We start from the raw sequence: 5,993 nt of genomic DNA, 5'->3' as shown, positions 1-5,993 counted from the left end.
ATTTGACACAACTCTTATTGGGGTTAGTTGAACTGATGCATCCTGGCACCATGTAGTTACTAGATCCAACACAAGGGAGTAAGGCAGGAGTTGAGAGATGAAGTCTTGAGGCTGGGGTAGAAGAGAAGCAACACTCATCCTGCAGACTGGGCTGCAGTGAAAAAACAGACATTTTCTGGGGCTTCATTTGCAGGAATAGGGCCTGTAAACTCAAAGGAGGAAATCAACTCCCAAAAACTTTCCGTGGAAAACATGCTCAAGGGGAAGGCAGATGCGCCAGTGCATGTATGTACGCCACACACATTTATTGAGAAGTGATGATAAGAAAAATGTTTCTGACTGACTTTGGTGACTAAAACTGTGAAAACTATATTGATTTGTGTCCTTTAGATTACTCTCAAAAGTTCTTTAGAGTCAAGGCCTGCAGTGCAAATATGGCTGAACTAATTTGATGCATTAACAAAAACTCTTCTTACATCTCTGAGGCTTCCGTATGAGAAAGTTTTCGCGAAAGAGCAGATATGCAGTATGGGCAGAAAGTGGTTTTCCGCCTAGAGGTAGGATTCAAGATCTTAATAGTTTTCTCGAAAAACCTTGGTTGAACAAAGTACTTAATTCCAATTGCTAGATATTATTTTCTGCAAATAGTAAGTCCTCAGCACTTAAAACCAGAAATTTGTGGCTGAAATTGTCTCTGGAGGACAACTGATATGGCAGTTGATCTAGCAGGGAAGCTGAAGGCACTGGGAGAACCCAAATTTCTGCCAAAGATGCATCCAGACCTCTAGTATCTAGATATAGGCTTCGTAGAGTTTCTCTGCAATGTAAACAGATTGATCCTATGACTAGAGAAAGGCTTTATGTATAGGCAATGGCATTCCTTTACGGCTTCTGACACAGAGACAAGGAGCATTACTTCAGCCATTTGCTTTTGCCTTTGATCATGCATGAGCACATAGGAAATCACAGCTGTAGATATCACACAAAAAGACCCAGAGCTCTGGTGAACCTCTCCTGTAGTCACTGTAGGCGGAGAGATAACGGAGCAAAGGTGAGGGAACTACCAGAGATCTCATGCTTCTTCTGGGGTAGGTGAGATCTGTTTTCTGATGACGAAGACACTGAGGCCGCTCCAGAGAATGAAGAAAGTCTCCTTGCTGTTTTCTGGAGGGAGCACCACAGAAACCTTAGTCTCCACTGCTAGTTGCCACCGTCATCGCTTGCATGCTCAGCTTTTAGTGGAAAAGCCAGGCTGGTGATACCAACACATGCTCTATGTTCTTTGTCAAAGCAGTAAAGGAAATGGCAGTGGCTCTGCAGGAGCGGCGCCCCTTCCACTACAAGAAACGTGGCTATGGGCAGCCAAAGTTTCAGAGGAGTATACAGAACTCGTGCAGAAGAATCAATATGAAGAGAAAGTGGGGGATGAGGGAAATCTGGTCATACCAGAGAAGTGAATAAGCTTTTAGGAGGTCAACAAGGGCCTTACAAAAAAATAAGGCAATTTGCTAGGAAGGCGTGAAAGGAGATTTGCTATGACTCAGTCAAGAAATTCAGCAGAACTGAGAGGAGGTGCATGCTGCTCCTTTTATAAACATATAGGGCATGGGTGGACAGGAATGACTGATGCAGCCAGGGTAAAGAATAGTCTAGCCAGTACAGCATGTACATACAGATTGCTCAGTATGACTGCAAATCTAGGTATGTATTTGAAGGAGAATTTAGATTGTATCCATTTATACATTTACAACCTTGACGCTAGCACATGTTAAAAAAGAAAAAAGGACCAGGGCCCCAGCCCTGCAGACTGGGCTGCAGTGAAAAAACCAGACATTTTCTGGGGCTTCATTTGCAGGAATAGGGCCTGTAAACTCAAAGGAGGAAATCAGCTCCCAAAAACTTTCCGTGGAAAACATGCTCAAGGGGAAGGCAGATGCGCCAGTGTATGTATGTACGCCACACACATTTATTTAGAAGTGGTGATTTAAGAAAAATGTTTCTGAGCCTCTCATGGAAAGATTTAAAAGTTTTGAGGCATCATCATTACCATAAGGGAAAGACCCAAAACTGCTAACATCTTTTAAGATTTTTCATATGGTATGGAATACCCCGTTGGCCAGTTTGGGTCAGCTGTCTTGGCTGTGCTTCCTCCCAGCTTCTTGTGCACCTGGCAGAGCTTGGGAAGCTGAGAAGTCCTTGACTTATGTAAGCACTACTTAGCAACAACTAAAACGTCAGTGTGTTATCAACATTATTCTCATTCTAAATCTAAAACACAGGACTATACCAGCTACCAAGAAGAAAGTTTCCCAGCTGAAACCAGGACACACTGGCAAGCTGTGCCAATGCTCGGTCACCCTCACAGTGAAAAAGTGTTTCCTGATGTTCCGAGGAAACCTCCTGTGTTTCAGTTTGTGCCCACTGCCTCTGGTCCTGTCACTGGGCACCACCGAGAAGAGCCTGGCTCCGTTCTCTTTGCACCCTCCCTTCAGGTATTTATATACATCGACAAGATGCCCCCGAGCCTTCTATTCTCCAGGCTGAACAATCCCAGCTCTCCCAGGCTTTCCTCATAGGAGAGATGCTTCTGTCCCTTCATCATCTTCATGGCCCTTTGCTGGACTTTCTCTAGTATGTCCATGTCTCTCTTGTACTGGGGAGCCCAGAACTGGACACAGCGCTCCAGGTGTGGCCTCACCAGTGCTGAGTAAAGGTAGATCATTAAAATCATCAATCCCTAAGAAAAGCATATATGCCCCAAGACTTAGCCTACATTTCTTCATTTACATCAAATTGTCCGTTACCAGGTACCACTGTACCTATGAATTTAATCTTAAGTGAAAATCATCACTGGCACGCATTCAAAAAAACCTTGTACTGATAGGAAGAATAGAACATAGCCATCTACTGCAATTCCTCCTCTGCAGATCTCCTCTGCTTCCCCCTACGCAAAAGACATTGAAATCTCTAGTAATGTGAGAAATAATTCTACCGTCATGCATCTTCAGATTTTTTTCTTTGAAATAAAGTCCCAGTGTCAAACAGCAGTACATAACACTTATAAATATGCCAAGTACTTCAGTACAAAGTACAGTCAAGTGCTAATGGCACTGCACAATTATCATTCACTAAAGCATCCCTACAAAAATGATCCAATATTCTATAAAGATTTACCACCGAAGGGGTTCTCTACTGACAATATTTTTATCTGGATGTTCTTACCCAGATTTCAACGACAAGTATATGATTCTGAAATAATATATATAAAAACAATCCTAATAACAAAATCCATTCCAAAAGCAGAAGTCATGGGAAAGTCACAGCATGTGTGACCCAATATGCAAAATCGTTCCCAGATGCTGGTTTCCTTTCAACTAACAATCCCATGACAGGAAACTTCTGCTTCATCACCCCTCCCCACACCGACTCTTAAATGATTATATTACACGTATTCCACAACATCAACACTAGTTAAGTGCTTCTAGTTTCAAAAACATTGGGTTTGATTAACTTGCTTGTGATTTTTACCATCAATACTGACAAATCCATCTCTACATTGTACAGTTGAAAGTATTCAATTATTAATAGGGCTGTATTTCATCCCACTTTAAGTGAAGAGAGTCAAATATAGTTCCTCCTCAGACTTCTTCCATACCACATAATAAAAGATTACCTTTCTATTGTCAGAAATATTTTGAACAAGGAAAAAGAAAAAACCACTTCTAAGGTCTTATTCTTTAGGAAGACTTCGGAAATTGAAAAAAGACATTTAAACAAAGTTCCTTTATGCACTGTAATAAACTGCTCTTAGAGGTGAACTGTAAAAGTTCTGTCAACTTATTTTTCTAGCATTTCTGCGTACATCTGAAACATATCAGAATGAGATTGCCGCAGATATTTAGAAACTTAGTTTTCCAGTTTAAGTATTAGATATTTGTCCCAGTTCCGGCTGGGTGGTGCTGCCACCGGGGACGACTTTTTTTTTTTTTTTCTTTTCGGCCACCCATGCCCTGCCACATACAAGGGAAGCTGGGTGGGGGGGAGCCTAGGCGGGATGGTTGACCCAGCTGGCCAATGGGGTATTCTATACCATGTGACGTCATGCTCAGTATAAAAAGGAGGGGAGGACGGGGGGTGCGGGGGGAGGGGGGCTCGCCCCCGTTCGTGACACGGGGTCGGCGGTCAGTAAGCAGTTGCATGGTGCATTGCCTGCTTTGTATATTCTGCTATTGTTGTTCTCATTGTTATTATTACTGTTCTACTTTGTTTTATTTCAATTATTAAAGTGTTTTTATCTCAACCCGGAGTTTTCCTACTTGTGCCCTCCCGATTCTCTCCCCCATCCCACCGGAGGGGGGGGTGAGTGAGCGGCTGCGTGGGGTTTAGTAGCTGGCTGGGGTTAAACCACGACAATATTGTATAAATAGAATGAGTATTTCCATCTTACAGTTCTGACTTTGCTGCTTCTGGCAACATTGAAAAGAACTGATACAAGATTTTCTGTAACGCATCTTATAACCAAACTTCAAGCATACATATATATATTAATTACCGCTCATTTGGTTCTACATTCTGAAGAAAAATGTGGATTGCCTGCGAATTTTGAATTCTGCCTACTTCAGAAACATTCACTGTAGACTGCTTTGCCATCATTTGAAATCTGACAGTGAAATCCTTCACACTAAATAGCTTTCTTCCAGAGTGCTGAAACTCCAGGAGGCAAATAAAATCTTGTGTCACAGAAAACAGTTATCAAAATAATAGCCCACAGTTAGCTGCTGAAATATCAGATGAAACATTTTCCCTGGATGAGCAACGAAAAAACCAAAACAAAACCCACCTTACTTCAGTAAACATGTTTAGAATAGCTTCACTTTTGAAAATCCCCAAAATGAAAGTATGTCCTCAAACTCTACTGTAGAAGTACGTCACAAGTAAGAAAAATAGACTCAAATTGAAGTTGTCCAAGAGAAAAAACATCCAGGAAGGCCAGCTACAGCATAAATCACTAAGAGGAACAGTTGCATCCTCACAGCAAACTTAGATTATACTGAAGTGACCACACAAATACAGACAATTTTATACTGTCTTTCGTTTAAGTATCTCGCAAGAATGCAGACACAGAAGCTACTTACCAAAGACTATTTACAATGACTGGAATGCTCACATTCAGTGTTCTCGTTTTAAGCCCCGATTGAGAAAATGAATTAGCACTTTCTTTCTGATTTGTCTAAATGCAACACTCCCAACGTAAGCCCTAATTAAATTTGTATATGATATTCTTCACAATGGGTTTTTTAGGAAGGACAATAACTGAAGACCCACGGTGTCACGGTTTAACCCCAGCTGGCAACTAAGCACCACCCAGCTGCTCACTCCCCCCCAGTGGGATGGGGGAAAGAATAGGAAGAGTGACAGTGAGAAAACTCGTGGGTTGAGATAAAGACAGTTTAACAGGTAAAGCAAAAGCCGTGCACGCAAGCAAAGCAAACCAAGGAATTCATTCACTACTTCCCATCAGCAGGCAGGTGTTCAGCCATCTCCAGGAAAGCAGGGCTCCATCACATGTAACGGTGACTTGGGAAGACAAACGCCATCACTCCGAATATCCCCCCTTTCCTTCTTCTTCCCCCAGCTTTATCTGCTGAGCATGACGTCATACGGTATGGGATACCCCTTTGGTCAGCTGGGGTCAGCTGTCCCGGCTCTGTCCCCTCCCAACTTCTTGTGCACCCCCAGCCTGCTCGCTGGTGGGGTGGGGTGAGGAGCAGAAAAGGCCTTGACTCTGTGTAAGCACTGCTCAGCCGTAACTACAACATCCCTGTGTTATCAACTCTGTTTTCAGCACAAATCCAAAACATAGCCCCATACTAGCTACTATGAAGAAAATGAACTCTATCCCAGCCAAAACCAGCAGACATGGGAACTTCCTAGGCATCCATGGTGTAGCTTCAATGTCACTACCTCAAAAATATATGGAACCAAGAAAGGGA

The sequence above is a fragment of the Calonectris borealis genome, chromosome 1 (assembly GCF_964195595.1).
Source record: "Calonectris borealis chromosome 1, bCalBor7.hap1.2, whole genome shotgun sequence".
NCBI lineage: Eukaryota > Metazoa > Chordata > Aves > Procellariiformes > Procellariidae > Calonectris > Calonectris borealis.
The sequence above is the reverse complement of the archived record's forward strand: the minus strand, read 5'-3'. Positions refer to the sequence as shown.